This window comes from Hypanus sabinus, chromosome 4, assembly GCF_030144855.1.
Source record: "Hypanus sabinus isolate sHypSab1 chromosome 4, sHypSab1.hap1, whole genome shotgun sequence".
Taxonomy (NCBI): domain Eukaryota; kingdom Metazoa; phylum Chordata; class Chondrichthyes; order Myliobatiformes; family Dasyatidae; genus Hypanus; species Hypanus sabinus.
Window position 1 is genome coordinate 111465927 of NC_082709.1, and position 18628 is coordinate 111484554.

The 18628-nt window shown below is 46.7% G+C and overlaps 1 protein-coding gene across 7 annotated transcripts in view; it reads left to right on the forward strand.

Moving 5' to 3' along the window:
- phf11 (PHD finger protein 11) overlaps positions 1–18628 on the forward strand; it is a 375863-nt gene that overhangs the window by 114040 nt on the left and 243195 nt on the right. The gene's annotated exons all lie outside the window — the stretch shown is intronic.

Here is an 18628-nt window from a genome sequence, read left to right on the forward strand (position 1 = left end):
TCCCATCACCTCCCACTCACTGAATAAATCATACCATCACCTTCCACTCACTGAATAAGTCCTTCCATCACCTCCCACTCACTGAATAAGTCCTTCCACCAACTTCCACTCACTGAATAAGTCATCCCATCACCTCCCACTTACTGAATAAGTCCACCCATCACCTTCCAGTCACTGAATAAGTCATCCCATCACCTTCCACTCACTGAATAAGTCCTTCCATCAACTTCCACTCACTGAATATGTTGTCGCATCATCTTCCACTCACTGAATAAGTCCTTCCATCACCTTCCACTCACTGAATAAGTCATCCCATCACCTCCCACTCACTGAATAAGTCATCCCATCACCTCTCACTCACTGAATAAGTCATCCCATCACCTCCCACTCACTGAATAAATCATCCAATCACTCCCACTCACTGAATAAGTCCTCCCATCACCTCCCACTTACTGAATAAGTCCTCCCATCATCTCTCACTCACTGAATAAGTCATTCCATCACATTCCAGTCACTGAATAAGTCATCCCATCACCTCCCACTCACTGAATAAGTCCTTCCATCAGCTCCCACTCACTGAATAAGTCATCCCATCACCTCCCACTCACTGAATGTCCTCCCATCACCTTCCAGTCACTGAATAAGTCATCCCATCACCTTCCACTCACTGAATTAGTCCTTCCATCAACTTCCACTCACTGAATAAGTCATCCCATCACCTCCCACTCACTGAATAAGTCCTCCCATCACCTTCCAGTCACTGAATAAGTCATCCCATCACCTTCCACTCACTGAATAAGTCCTTCCATCAACTTCCACTCACTGAATATGTCGTCCCATCATCTTCCACTCACTGAATAAGTCCTTCCATCACCTTCCACTCACTGAATAAGTCCTCCAATCATCTCCCACTCACTGAAGAAGTCCTCCCATCACCTCCCACTCACTGAGGAAGTCATCGCATCACCTCCCATTCACTGAATAAGCCCTCCCATCACCTTCCACTCACTGAATATGTCATCCTATCATCTCCCACTCACTGAATAAGTCATCCCATCACCTCTCACTCACTGAATAAGTCATCCCATCACCTCCCACTCACTGAATAAGTCATCCCATCACTCCCACTCACTGAATAAGTCATCCCATCACCTCCCGCTCACTGAATAAGTCATTCCATCACCTTCCAGTCACTAAATAAGTCATCCCATCACCTCCCACTCACTGAATAAGTCCTTCCATCACCTCCCACTCACTGAATAAGTCATCACATCACTTCCCACTCACTGAAGAAGTCCTCCCATCACCTCCCACTCACTGAATAAATCATCCCATCACCTCCCACTCACTGAATAATTCATCCCATCACCTCCCACTCACTGAATAAGTCATCCCATCACCTCCCACTCACTGAATGTCCTCCCATCACCTCCCACTCACTGAATAAGTCATCCCATCATCTCCCACTCACTGAATAAGTCATCCCATCATCTCCCACTCACTGAATAAGTCATCCCATCATCTCCCACTCACTGAATAAGTCATCCCATCACCTCCCACTCACTGAATAAGTCATCCCATCACCTCCCACTCACTGAATAAGTCATACCATCACCTCCCACTCACTGAATAAGTCATCCCATCATCTCCCACTCACTGAATAAGTCCTCCCATCACCTCCCACTCACTGAATAAGTCCTCCTATCACCTCCCACTCACTGAATAAGTCATCCCATCACCTCCCACTCACTGAATGTCATCCCATCACCTCCCAATCACTGAATACGTCCTTCCATCACCTCCCACTCACTGAATAAGTCATGCCATCACCTCCCACTCACTGAATAAGTCATCCCATCACCTCCCACTCACTGAATAAGTCACCCCATCACCTTCCACTCACTGAATAAGTCCTTCCATCACCTTCTACTCACCGAATGTCCTCCCATCCCCTACCTCTCACTGAATAAATCATACCATCACCTTCCACTCACTGAATACGTCCTTCCATCACCTCCACTCACTGAATAAGTCATCCCATCACCTTCCACTCACTGAATAAGTCATCCCATCACCTCCCACTCACTGAATAAGTCATCCCATCACCTCTCAATCACTGAATAAGTCATCCCATCACCTCCCACTCACTGAATAAGTCATCCCATCACTCCCACTCACTGAATAAGTCCTCCCATCACCTCCCACTCACTGAATAAGTACTCCCATCATCTCTCACTCACTGAATAAGTCATTCCATCACCTACCGGTCACTGAATAAGTCATCCCATCACCTCCCACTCACTAAATAAGTCCTTCCATCAGCTCCCACTCACTGAATAAGTCATCCCAGCACCTCCCAGTCACTGAATAAGTCCTCCCATCACCTTCCAGTCACTGAATAAGTCATCCCATCACCTTCCACTCACTGAATAAGTCCTTCCAACAACTTCCACTCACTGAATAAGTCATCCTATCACCTCCCACTCACTGAATAAGTCCTCCCATCACCTTCCTGTCACTGAATAAGTCATCCCATCACCTTCCACTCACTGAATAAGTCCTTCCATCAACTTCCACTCACTGAATATGTCGTCCCATCATCTTCCACTCACTGAATAAGTCCTTCCATCACCTTCCACTGACTGAATAAGTCCTCCAATCATCTCCCACTCACTGAAGAAGTCCTCCCATCACCTCCCACTCACTGAGGAAGTCATCGCATCACCTCCCATTCACTGAATAAGCCCTCCCATCACCTTCCACTCACTGAATACGTCATCCTATCATCTCCCACTCACTGAATAAGTCATCCCATCACCTCTCACTCACTGAATAAGTCATCCCATCACCTCCCACTCACTGAATAAGTCATCCCATCACTCCCACTCACTGAATAAGTCATCCCATCACCTCCCGCTCACTGAATAAGTCATTCCATCACCTTCCAGTCACTGAATAAGTCATCCCATCACCTCCCACTCACTGAATAAGTCCTTCCATCACCTCCCACTCACTGAATAAGTCATCACATCACTTCCCACTCACTGAAGAAGTCCTCCCATCACCTCCCACTCACTGAATAAATCATCCCATCACCTCCCACTCACTGAATAAGTCATCCCATCACCTCCCACTCACTGAATAAGTCATCCCATCACCTCCCACTCACTGAATGTCCTCCCATCACCTCCCACTCACTGAATAAGTCATCCCATCATCTCCCACTCACTGAATAAGTCATCCCATCATCTCCCACTCACTGAATAAGTCATCCCATCATCTCCCACTCACTGAATAAGTCATCCCATCACCTCCCACTCACTGAATAAGTCATCCCATCACCTCCCACTCACTGAATAAGTCATACCATCACCTCCCACTCACTGAATAAGTCATCCCATCATCTCCCACTCACTGAATAAGTCCTCCCATCACCTCCCACTCACTGAATAAGTCCTCCCATCACCTCCCACTCACTGAATAAGTCATCCCATCACCTCCCACTCACTGAATGTCATCCCATCACCTCCCAATCACTGAATAAGTCCTTCCATCACCTCCCACTCACTGAATAAGTCATGCCATCACCTCCCACTCACTGAATAAGTCATCCCATCACCTCCCACTCACTGAATAAGTCACCCCATCACCTTCCACTCACTGAATAAGTCCTCCCATCACCTCCCACTCACTGAATAAGTACTCCCATCATCTCTCACTCACTGAATAAGTCATTCCATCACCTACCAGTCACTGAATAAGTCATCCCATCACCTCCCACTCACTAAATAAGTCCTTCCATCAGCTCCCACTCACTGAATAAGTCATCCCAGCACCTCCCAGTCACTGAATAAGTCCTCCCATCACCTTCCAGTCACTGAATAAGTCATCCCATCACCTTCCACTCACTGAATAAGTCCTTCCAACAACTTCCACTCACTGAATAAGTCATCCTATCACCTCCCACTCACTGAATAAGTCCTCCCATCACCTTCCTGTCACTGAATAAGTCATCCCATCACCTTCCACTCACTGAATAAGTCCTTCCATCAACTTCCACTCACTGAATATGTCGTCCCATCATCTTCCACTCACTGAATAAGTCCTTCCATCACCTTCCTCTCACTGAATAAGTCCTCCAATCATCTCCCACTCACTGAAGAAGTCCTCCCATCACCTCCCACTCACTGAGGAAGTCATCGCATCACCTCCCATTCACTGAATAAGCCCTCCCATCACCTTCCACTCACTGAATACGTCATCCTATCATCTCCCACTCACTGAATAAGTCATCCCATCACCTCTCACTCACTGAATAAGTCATCCCATCACCTCCCACTCACTGAATAAGTCATCCCATCACTCCCACTCACTGAATAAGTCATCCCATCACCTCCCGCTCACTGAATAAGTCATTCCATCACCTTCCAGTCACTGAATAAGTCATCCCATCACCTCCCACTCACTGAATAAGTCCTTCCATCACCTCCCACTCACTGAATAAGTCATCACATCACTTCCCACTCACTGAAGAAGTCCTCCCATCACCTCCCACTCACTGAATAAATCATCCCATCACCTCCCACTCACTGAATAAGTCATCCCATCACCTCCCACTCACTGAATAAGTCATCCCATCACCTCCCACTCACTGAATGTCCTCCCATCACCTCCCACTCACTGAATAAGTCATCCCATCATCTCCCACTCACTGAATAAGTCATCCCATCATCTCCCACTCACTGAATAAGTCATCCCATCATCTCCCACTGACTGAATAAGTCATCCCATCACCTCCCACTCACTGAATAAGTCATCCCATCACCTCCCACTCACTGAATAAGTCATACCATCACCTCCCACTCACTGAATAAGTCATCCCATCATCTCCCACTCACTGAATAAGTCCTCCCATCACCTCCCACTCACTGAATAAGTCCTCCCATCACCTCCCACTCACTGAATAAGTCATCCCATCACCTCCCACTCACTGAATGTCATCCCATCACCTCCCAATCACTGAATAAGTCCTTCCATCACCTCCCACTCACTGAATAAGTCATGCCATCACCTCCCACTCACTGAATAAGTCATCCCATCACCTCCCACTCACTGAATAAGTCACCCCATCACCTTCCACTCACTGAATAAGTCCTTCCATCACCTTCTACTCACCGAATGTCCTCCCATCACCTACCTCTCACTGAATAAATCATACCATCACCTTCCACTCACTGAATACGTCCTTCCATCACCTCCACTCACTGAATAAGTCATCCGATCACCTTCCACTCACTGAATAAGTTATCCCATCACCTCCCACTCACTGAATAAGTCATCCCATCACCTCTCAATCACTGAATAAGTCATCCCATCACCTCCCACTCACTGAATAAGTCATCCCATCACTCCCACTCACTGAATAAGTCCTCCCATCACCTCCCACTCACTGAATAAGTACTCCCATCATCTCTCACTCACTGAATAAGTCATTCCATCACCTACCAGTCACTGAATAAGTCATCCCATCACTTCCCACTCACTAAATAAGTCCTTCCATCAGCTCCCACTCACTGAATAAGTCATCCCAGCACCTCCCAGTCACTGAATAAGTCCTCCCATCACCTTCCAGTCACTGAATAAGTCATCCCATCACCTTCCACTCACTGAATAAGTCCTTCCAACAACTTCCACTCACTGAATAAGTCATCCTATCACCTCCCACTCACTGAATAAGTCCTCCCATCACCTTCCTGTCACTGAATAAGTCATCCCATCACCTTCCACTCACTGAATAAGTCCTTCCATCAACTTCCACTCACTGAATATGTCGTCCCATCATCTTCCACTCAATGAATAAGTCCCCCCATCACCTTCCACTCTCTGAATAAGTCCTCCCATCATCTCCCACTCACTGACGAAGTCCTCCCATCACCTCCAACTCACTGAAGAAGTCATCGCATCACCTCCCACTCACTGAATAAATCATACCATCACCTTCCACTCACTGAATAAGTCCTTCCATCACCTCCCACTCACTGAATAAGTCATCCCATCACCTTCCACTCACTGAATAAGTCATCCCATCACCTCCCACTCACTGAATAAGTCATCCCATCACCTCTCACTCACTGAATAAGTCATCCCACCTCCCACTCACTGAAGAAGTCATCCCATCATCTCTCACTCACTGAATAAGTCATTCGATCACCTTCCAGTTACTGAATAAGTCCTCCCATCACCTTCCAGTCACTGAATAAGTCATCCCATCACCTTCCACTCACTGAATAAGTCCTTCCACCAACTTCCACTCACTGAATAAGTCATCCCATCAACTCCCACTTACTGAATAAGTCCTCCCATCACCTTCCAGTCACTGAATAAGTCATCCCATCACCTTCCACTCTCTGAATAAGTCCTTCCATCAACTTCCACTCACTGAATATGTCGTCCCATCATCTTCCACTCACTGAATAAGTCCTTCCATCACCTTCCACTCACTGAATAAGTTCTCCAATCATCTCCCACTCACTGAAGAAGTCCTCCCATCACCTCCCACTCACTGAGGAAGTCATCGCATCACCTCCCATTCACTGAATAAGCCCTCCCATCACCTTCCACTCACTGAATACGTCATCCTATCATCTCCCATTCACTGAATAAGTCCTCCCATCACCTTCCAGTCACTGAATAAGTCATCCCATCATCTTCCACTCACTGAATAAGTCCTCCCATCACCTTCCACTCACTGAATAAGTCCTTCCATCACCTTCCACTCACTGAATAAGTCATCCCATCACCTCCCACTCACTGAATAAATCATCCCATCACCTCTCACTCACTGAATAAGTCATCCCATCACCTCCCACTCACTGAATAAGTCATCCCATCACTCCCACTCACTGAATAAGTCATCCCATCACCTCCCACTCACTGAATAAGTCATTCCATCACCTTCCAGTCACTGAATAAGTTATCCCATCACCTCCCACTCACTGAATAAGTCCTTCCATCACCTCCCACTCACTGAATAAGTCGTCACATCACTTCCCACTCACTGAAGAAGTCCTCCCATCACCTCCCACTCACTGAATAAATCATCCCATCACCTCCCACTCACTGAATAAGTCATCCCATCACCTCCCACTCACTGAATAAGTCATCCCATCACCTCCCACTCACTGAATAAGTCATCCCATCATCTCCCACTCATTGAATAAGTCATCTCATCATCTCCCACTCACTGAATAAGTCATCCCATCATCTCCCAATCACTGAATAAGTCATCCCATCATCTCCCACTCACTGAAGAAGTCCTCTCATCACCTCCCACTCACTGAAGAAGTCATCGCATCACCTCCCACTCACTGAATAAGTCATCCCATCACCTCCCACTCACTGAATAAGTCATCCCATCACCTCCCACTCACTGAATAAGTCATCCCATCATCTCCCACTCACTGAATAAGTCATCCCATCATCTCCCACTCACTGAATAAGTCATCCCATCACCTCCCACTCACTGAATAAGTCATCCCATCACCTTCCACTCACTGAATAAGTCATCCCATCATCTCCCACTCACTGAATATGTCCTCCGATCATCTTCCACTCACTGAATAAGTCCTCCCATCACCTTCCAGTCACTGAATAAATCATCCCAGCACCTTCCACTCACTGAATAAGTCCTCCCATCATCTCCCACTCACTGAATAAGTCATCCCATCACCTTCCAGTCACTGAATAAGTCATCCCATCACCTCCCACTCACTGAATAAGTCATCCCATCACCTCCCACTCACTGAATAAATCATACCATCTCCTTCCACTCACTGAATAAGTCCTTCCATCACCTTCCACTCACTGAATAACTCATCCCATCACCTCTCACTCACTGAATAAGTCATCCCACCTCCCACTCACTGAAGAAGTCATCCTATCATCTCTCACTCACTGAATAAGTCATTCCATCACCATCCAGTCACTGAATAAGTCATCCCATCACCTTCCACTCACTGAATAAGTCCTTCCACCAACTTCCACTCACTGAATAAGTCATCCCATCACCTCCCACTTACTGAATAAGTCCTCCCATCACCTTCCAGTCACTGTATAAGTCATCCCATCACCTTCCACTCACTGGATAAGTCATCCTATCACCTCCCACTCACTGAATAAGTCCTTCCATCACATTCCACTCACCGAATAAGTCCTCCAATCATCTCCCACTCACTGAAGAAGTCCTCCCATCACCTCCCACTCACTGAAGAAGTCATCGCATCACCTCCCACTCACTGAATAAGTCCTCCCATCACCTTCCACTCACTGAATAAGTCATCCTATCATCTCCCACTCACTGAATAAGTCATCCCATCACCTCCCACTCACTGAATAAGTCATCCCATCACCTCTCACTCACTGAATAAGTCATCCCATCACCTCCCACTCACTGAATAAGTCATCCCATCACTCCCACTCACTGAATAAGTCATCCCATCACCTCCCACTCACTGAATAAGTCATTCCATCACATTCCAGTCACTGAATAAGTTATCCCATCACCTCCCACTCACTGAATAAGTCCTTCCATCACCTCCCACTCACTGAATAAGTCGTCACATCACTTCCCACTCACTGAAGAAGTCCTCCCATCACCTCCCACTCACTGAATAAATCATCCCATCACCTCCGACTCACTGAATAAGTCATCCCATCACCTCCCACTCACTGAATAAGTCATCCCATCACCTCCCACTCACTGAATAAGTCATCCCATCATCTCCCACTCACTGAATAAGTCATCCCATCATCTCCCAATCACTGAATAAGTCATCCCATCATCTCCCACTCACTGAAAAAGTCCTCTCATCACCTCCCACTCACTGAAGAAGTCATCGCATCACCTCCCACTCACTGAATAAGTCATCCCATCACCTCCCACTCACTGAATAAGTCATCCCATCACCTCCCACTCACTGAATAAGTCATCCCATCATCTCCCACTCACTGAATAAGTCATCCCATCATCTCCCACTCACTGAATAAGTCATCCCATCACCTCCCACTCACTGAATAAGTCATCCCATCACCTTCCACTCACTGAATAAGTCATCCCATCATCTCCCACTCACTGAATATGTCCTCCCATCATCTCTCACTCACTGAATAAGTCATTCGATCACCTTCCAGTTACTGAATAAGTCCTCCCATCACCTTCCAGTCACTGAATAAGTCATCCCATCACCTTCCACTCACTGAATAAGTCCTTCCACCAACTTCCACTCACTGAATAAGTCATCCCATCAACTCCCACTTACTGAATAAGTCCTCCCATCACCTTCCAGTCACTGAATAAGTCATCCCATCACCTTCCACTCTCTGAATAAGTCCTTCCATCAACTTCCACTCACTGAATATGTTGTCCCATCATCTTCCACTCACTGAATAAGTCCTTCCATCACCTTCCACTCACTGAATAAGTTCTCCAATCATCTCCCACTCACTGAAGAAGTCCTCCCATCACCTCCCACTCACTGAGGAAGTCATCGCATCACCTCCCATTCACTGAATAAGCCCTCCCATCACCTTCCACTCACTGAATACGTCATCCTATCATCTCCCATTCACTGAATAAGTCCTCCCATCACCTTCCAGTCACTGAATAAGTCATCCCATCATCTTCCACTCACTGAATAAGTCCTCCCATCACCTTCCACTCACTGAATAAGTCCTTCCATCACCTTCCACTCACTGAATAAGTCATCCCATCACCTCCCACTCACTGAATAAATCATCCCATCACCTCTCACTCACTGAATAAGTCATCCCATCACCTCCCACTCACTGAATAAGTCATCCCATCACTCCCACTCACTGAATAAGTCATCCCATCACCTCCCACTCACTGAATAAGTCATTCCATCACCTTCCAGTCACTGAATAAGTTATCCCATCACCTCCCACTCACTGAATAAGTCCTTCCATCACCTCCCACTCACTGAATAAGTCGTCACATCACTTCCCACTCACTGAAGAAGTCCTCCCATCACCTCCCACTCACTGAATAAATCATCCCATCACCTCCGACTCACTGAATAAGTCATCCCATCACCTCCCACTCACTGAATAAGTCATCCCATCACCTCCCACTCACTGAATAAGTCATCCCATCATCTCCCACTCACTGAATAAGTCATCTCATCATCTCCCACTCACTGAATAAGTCATCCCATCATCTCCCAATCACTGAATAAGTCATCCCATCATCTCCCACTCACTGAAGAAGTCCTCTCATCACCTCCCACTCACTGAAGAAGTCATCGCATCACCTCCCACTCACTGAATAAGTCATCCCATCACCTCCCACTCACTGAATAAGTCATCCCATCACCTCCCACTCACTGAATAAGTCATCCCATCATCTCCCACTCACTGAATAAGTCATCCCATCATCTCCCACTCACTGAATAAGTCATCCCATCACCTCCCACTCACTGAATAAGTCATCCCATCACCTTCCACTCACTGAATAAGTCATCCCATCATCTCCCACTCACTGAATATGTCCTCCGATCATCTTCCACTCACTGAATAAGTCCTCCCATCACCTTCCAGTCACTGAATAAATCATCCCAGCACCTTCCACTCACTGAATAAGTCCTCCCATCATCTCCCACTCACTGAATAAGTCATCCCATCACCTTCCAGTCACTGAATAAGTCATCCCATCACCTCCCACTCACTGAATAAGTCATCCCATCACCTCCCACTCACTGAATAAATCATACCATCTCCTTCCACTCACTGAATAAGTCCTTCCATCACCTTCCACTCACTGAATAACTCATCCCATCACCTCTCACTCACTGAATAAGTCATCCCACCTCCCACTCACTGAAGAAGTCATCCTATCATCTCTCACTCACTGAATAAGTCATTCCATCACCATCCAGTCACTGAATAAGTCATCCCATCACCTTCCACTCACTGAATAAGTCCTTCCACCAACTTCCACTCACTGAATAAGTCATCCCATCACCTCCCACTTACTGAATAAGTCCTCCCATCACCTTCCAGTCACTGTATAAGTCATCCCATCACCTTCCACTCACTGGATAAGTCATCCTATCACCTCCCACTCACTGAATAAGTCCTTCCATCACCTTCCACTCACCGAATAAGTCCTCCAATCATCTCCCACTCACTGAAGAAGTCCTCCCATCACCTCCCACTCACTGAAGAAGTCATCGCATCACCTCCCACTCACTGAATAAGTCCTCCCATCACCTTCCACTCACTGAATAAGTCATCCTATCATCTCCCACTCACTGAATAAGTCATCCCATCACCTCCCACTCACTGAATAAGTCATCCCATCACCTCTCACTCACTGAATAAGTCATCCCATCACCTCCCACTCACTGAATAAGTCATCCCATCACTCCCACTCACTGAATAAGTCATCCCATCACCTCCCACTCACTGAATAAGTCATTCCATCACATTCCAGTCACTGAATAAGTTATCCCATCACCTCCCACTCACTGAATAAGTCCTTCCATCACCTCCCACTCACTGAATAAGTCGTCACATCACTTCCCACTCACTGAAGAAGTCCTCCCATCACCTCCCACTCACTGAATAAATCATCCCATCACCTCCGACTCACTGAATAAGTCATCCCATCACCTCCCACTCACTGAATAAGTCATCCCATCACCTCCCACTCACTGAATAAGTCATCCCATCATCTCCCACTCACTGAATAAGTCATCCCATCATCTCCCAATCACTGAATAAGTCATCCCATCATCTCCCACTCACTGAAAAAGTCCTCTCATCACCTCCCACTCACTGAAGAAGTCATCGCATCACCTCCCACTCACTGAATAAGTCATCCCATCACCTCCCACTCACTGAATAAGTCATCCCATCACCTCCCACTCACTGAATAAGTCATCCCATCATCTCCCACTCACTGAATAAGTCATCCCATCATCTCCCACTCACTGAATAAGTCATCCCATCACCTCCCACTCACTGAATAAGTCATCCCATCACCTTCCACTCACTGAATAAGTCATCCCATCATCTCCCACTCACTGAATATGTCCTCCCATCATCTTCCACTCACTGAATAAGTCCTCCCATCACCTTCCAGTCACTGAATAAATCATCCCAGCACCTTCCACTCACTGAATAAGTCCTCCCATCATCTCCCACTCACTGAATAAGTCATCCCATCACCTCCCACTCACTGAATAAATCATACCATCACTTTCCACTCACTGAATAAGTCCTTCCATCACCTTCCACTCACTGAATAACTCATCCCATCACCTCTCACTCACTGAATAAGTCATCCCACCTCCCACTCACTGAAGAAGTCATCCTATCATCTCTCACTCACTGAATAAATCATTCCATCACCTTCCAGTCACTGAATAAGTCATCCCATCACCTTCCACTCACTGAATAAGTCCTTCCACCAACTTCCACTCACTGAATAAGTCATCCCATCACCTCCCACTTACTGAATAAGTCCTCCCATCACCTTCCAGTCACTGTATAAGTCATCCCATCACCTTCCACTCACTGAATAAGTCATCCCATCACCTCCCACTTACTGAATAAGTCCTCCCATCACCTTCCAGTCACTGAATGTCATCCCATCACCTTCCACTCACTGAATAAGTCCTTCCATCAAATTCCACTCACTGAATATGTCGTCCCATCATCTTCCACTCACTGAATAAGTCCTTCCATCACCTTCCACTCACCGAATAAGTCCTCCAATCTTCTCCCACTCACTGAAGAAGTCCTCCCATCACCTCCCACTCACTGAAGAAGTCATCGCATCACCTCCCACTCACTGAATAAGTCCTCCGATCACCTTCCACTCACTGAATAAGTCATCCTATCATCTCCCACTCACTGAATAAGTCATCCCATCACCTCCCACTCACTGAATAAGTCATCCCATCACCTCCCACTCACTGAAGAAGTCATCCCATCACTCCCACTCACTGAATAAGTCCTCCCATCACCTCCCACTTACTGAATAAGTCCTCCCATCATCTCTCACTCACTGAATAAGTCATTCCATCACCTTCCAGTCACTGAATAAGTCATCCCATCACTTCCCACTCACTGAATAAGTCCTTCCATCAGCTCCCACTCACTGAATAAGTCATCCCATCACCTCCCACTCACTGAATAAGTCCTCCCATCACCTTCCAGTCACTGAATAAGTCATCCCATCACCTTCCACTCACTGAATAAGTCCTTCCATCAACTTCCACTCACTGAATAAGTCATCCCATCACCTCCCACTCACTGAATAAGTCCTCCCATCACCTTCCAGTCACTGAATAAGTCATTCCATCACCGTCCACTCACTGAATAAGTCCTTCCATCAACTTCCACTCACTGAATATGTCGTCCCATCATCTTCCACTCACTGAATAAGTCCTTCCATCACCTTCCACTCTCTGAATAATTCATCCCATCACCTCTCACTCACTGAATAAGTCATCCCATCACCTCCCACTCACTGAATGAGTCATCCCATCACTCCCACTCACTGAATAAGTCATCCCATCACCTCCCACTCACTGAATAAGTCATCCCATCATCTCCCAATCACTGAATAAGTCATCCCATCATCTCCCACTCACTGAATAAGTCATCCCATCACCTCCCACTCACTGAATAAGTCATCCCATCACCTCCCACTCACTGAATAAGTCATCCCATCACCTCCCACTCACTGAATAAGTCATCCCATCATCTCCCACTCACTGAATAAGTCCTCCCATCACCTCCCACTCACTGAATAAGTCCTCCCATCACCTCCCACTCACTGAATAAGTCATCCCATCACCTCCCACTCACTGAATAAGTCATCCCATCAGTTCCCAATCACTGAATAAGTCCTTCCATCACCTCCCACTCACTGAATAAGTGATGCCATCACATCCCACTCACTGAATAAGTCATCCCATCACCTCCCACTCACTGAATAAGTCATCCCATCACCTTCCACTCACTGAATAAGTCCTTACATCACCTTCCACTCACTGAATAAGTCCTTCCATCACCTTCCACTCACTGAATAAGTCATCCCATCACCTCTCACTCACTGAATAAGTCATCCCATCACCTCCCACTCACTGAATAAGTCATCCCATCACTCCCACTCACTGTATAAGTCCTCCCATCACCTCCCACTCACTGAATAAGTACTCCCATCATCTCTCACTCACTGAATAAGTCATTCCATCACCTTCCAGTCACTGAATAAGTCATCCCATCACCTCCCACTCACTAAATAAGTCCTTCCATCAGCTCAAACTCACTGAATAAGTCATCCCATCACCTCCCACTCACTGAATAAGTCCTCCCATCACCTTCCAGTCACTGAATAAGTCATCCCATCACCTTCCACTCACTGAATAAGTCATCCTATCACCTCCCACTCACTGAATAAGTCCTCCCATCACCGTCCTGTCACTGAATAAGTCATCCCATCACCTTCCACTCACTGAATAAGTCCTTCCATGAACTTCCACTCACTGAATATGTCGTCCCATCATCTTCCACTCACTGAATAAGTCCTTCCATCACCTTCCACTCACTGAATAAGTCCTCCCATCATCTCCCACTCACTGAAGAAGTCCTCCCATCAACTCCCACTCACTGAAGAAGTCATCGCATCACCTCCCACTCACTGAATAAGTCATCCCATCACCTTCCACGCTCTGAATAAGTCATGCCATCACCTCCCACTCACTGAATAAGTCATCCCATCACCTTCCAGTCACTGAATAAGTCATCCTATCTGCTCCCACTCACTGAATAAGTCATCCCATCACCTCCCACTCACTGAATAAGTCATCCCATCACCTCCCACTCACTGAAGAAGTCATCGCATCAATTCCCACTCACTGAAGAAGTCCTCCCATCACCTTCCACTCACTGAATAAGTCATCCTATCTGCTCCCACTCACTGAATAAGTCATCCCATCACCTCCCACTCACTAAATAAGTCATCCCATCACCTCTCACTCACTGAATAAGTCATCCCATCACCTCCCACTCACTGAATAAGTCATCCCATCACTCCCACTCACTGAATAAGTCCTCCCATCACCTCCCACTTACTGAATACGTCCTCCCATCATCTCTCACGCACTGAATAAGTCATTCCATCACCTTCCAGTCACTGAATAAGTCATCCCATCACCTCCCACTCACTGAATAAGTCCTTCCATCAGCTCCTACTCACTGAATAAGTCATCCCATCACCTCCCACTCACTGAATAAGTCCTCCCATCACCTTCCGGTCACTGAATAAGTCATCCCATCACCTTCCACTCACTGAATAAGTCCTTCCATCAACTTCCACTCACTGAATAAGTCATCCCATCACCTCCCACTCACTGAATAAGTCCTCCCATCACCTTTCAGTCACTGAATAAGTCATCCCATCACCTTCCACTCACTGAATAAGTCCTTCCATCATCTTCCACTCACTGAATAAGTCCTTCCATCACCTTCCACTCACTGAATAAGTCCTCCAATCATCTCCCACTCACTGAAGAAGTCCTCCCATCACCTCCCACTCACTGAGGAAGTCATCGCATCACCTCCCATTCACTGAATAAGTCCTCCCATCACCTTCCACTCACTGAATAAGTCATCATATCATCTCCCACTCACTGAACAAGTCCTTCCATCACCTTCCACTCACTGAATAAGTCATCCCATCACCTCCCACTCACTGAATAAGTCATCCCATCACCTCCCACTCTCTGAACAAGTCATCCCATCACCTCCCACTCACTGAAGAAGTCATCGCATCACCTCCCACTCACTGAATAAGTCATCCCATCACCTTCCACTCAATGAATAAGTCATCCCATCACCTCCCACTCACTGAAGAAGTCCTCCCATCACCTCCCACTCACTGAAGAAGTCATCGCATCACCTCCCACTCACTGAATAAGTCATCCCATCACCTTCCACTCACTGAATAAGTCATCCCATCACCTTCCACTCACTGAATAAGTCATCCCATCACCTCCCACTCACTCAATAAGTCATCCCATCACCTTCCACTCACTGATTAAGTCCTCCCATCACCTCCCACTCACTGAATAAGTCCTTCCATCACCTCCCACTCACTGAATAAGTCCTTCCATCACCTCCCACTCACTGAATAAGTCATCGCATCACCTCCCACTCACTGAATAAGTCATCCCATCACCTTCCACTCACTGAATAAGTCATCCCATCACCTTCCACTCACTGAATAAGTCATCCCATCACCTCCCACTCACTGAATAAGTCATCCCATCACCTTCCACTCACTGAATCATTCATCCCATCACCTCCCACTCACTGAATAGGTCATCCCATCACCTTCCACTCTCTGAATAAGTCATCCCATCACCTTCCACTCACTGAATAAGTCATCCCATCACCTCCCACTCACTGAATGTCATCCCATCACCTCCCACTCACTGAATAAGTCATTCCATCACCTCCCACTCACTGAATAAGTCCTCCCATCACCTTCCTGTCACTGAATAAGTCATCACATCACCTCCCACTCACTGAATAAGTCATCACATCACCTCCCACTCACTGAATAAGTCATCCCATCATCTCCCACTCACTGAATAAGTCATCCCATCACCTCCTATTCACTCAATAAGTCATCCCATCACCTTCCACTCACTGATTAAGTCATCCCATCATCTCCCACTCACTGTATATGTCCTCCCATCATCTTCCACTCACTGAATAAGTCCTCCCATAACCTTCCACTCATTGAATAAGTCCTCCCATCACCTTCCAGTCACTGAATAAGTCCTCCCATCATCTTCCACCCACTGAATAAGTCCTCCCATCACCTTCCAGTCACTGAATAAGTCATCCCATCATCTCCCACTCACTGAATAAGTCCTCCCATCACCTTCCAGTCACTGAATAAGTCCTCCCATCATCTTCCACTCACTGAATACGTCCTCCCATCACCTTCCAGTCACTGAATAAGTCATCCCATCATCTCCCACTCACTGAATAAGTCCTCCAATCACCTTCCAGTCACTGAATAAGTCCTTCCATCACCTTCCACTCACTGAATAAGTCCTCCCATCATCTCCCACTCACTGAAGAAGTCCTCCCATCGCCTCCCACTCACTGAAGAAGTCATCGCATCACCTCCCACTCACTGAATAAGTCATCCCATCACCTCCCACTCACTGAAGAAGTCATCGCATCACCTCCCACTCACTGAATAAGTCATCCCATCACCTTCCACTCACTGAATAAGTCATCCCATCACCTTCCACTGTCTGAATAAGTCATCCCATCACCTCCCACTCACTGAATAAGTCATCCCATCACCTTCCTCTCACTGAATAAGTCATCCCATCATCTCCCATTCGCTGAATATGTCCTCCCATCATCTTCCACTCACTGAATAAGTCCTCCCATCACCTTCCAGTCACTGAATAAATCATCCCAGCACCTTCCACTCACTGAATAAGTCCTCCCATCACCTCCCACTCACTGAATAAGTCCTCCGATCACCTTCCACTCACTGAATAAGTCATCCTATCATCTCCCACTCACTGAATAAGTCATCCCATCACCTCCCACTCACTGAATAAGTCATCCCATCACCTCCCACTCACTGAAGAAGTCATCCCATCACTCCCACTCACTGAATAAGTCCTCCCATCACCTCCCACTTACTGAATAAGTCCTCCCATCATCTCTCACTCACTGAATAAGTCATTCCATCACCTTCCAGTCACTGAATAAGTCATCCCATCACCTCCCACTCACTGAATAAGTCCTTCCATCAGCTCCCACTCACTGAATAAGTCATCCCATCACCTCCCACTCACTGAATAAGTCCTCCCATCACCTTCCAGTCACTGAATAAGTCATCCCATCACCTTCCACTCACTGAATAAGTCCTTCCATCAACTTCCACTCACTGAATAAGTCATCCCATCACCTCCCACTCACTGAATAAGTCCTCCCATCACCTTCCAGTCACTGAATAAGTCATTCCATCACCGTCCACTCACTGAATAAGTCCTTCCATCAACTTCCACTCACTGAATATGTCGTCCCATCATCTTCCACTCACTGAATAAGTCCTTCCATCACCTTCCACTCTCTGAATAATTCATCCCATCACCTCTCACTCACTGAATAAGTCATCCCATCACCTCCCACTCACTGAATGAGTCATCCCATCACTCCCACTCACTGAATAAGTCATCCCATCACCTCCCACTCACTGAATAAGTCATCCCATCATCTCCCAATCACTGAATAAGTCATCCCATCATCTCCCACTCACTGAATAAGTCATCCCATCACCTCCCACTCACTGAATAAGTCATCCCATCACCTCCCACTCACTGAATAAGTCATCCCATCACCTCCCACTCACTGAATAAGTCATCCCATCATCTCCCACTCACTGAATAAGTCCTCCCATCACCTCCCACTCACTGAATAAGTCCTCCCATCACCTCCCACTCACTGAATAAGTCATCCCATCACCTCCCACTCACTGAATAAGTCATCCCATCAGTTCCCAATC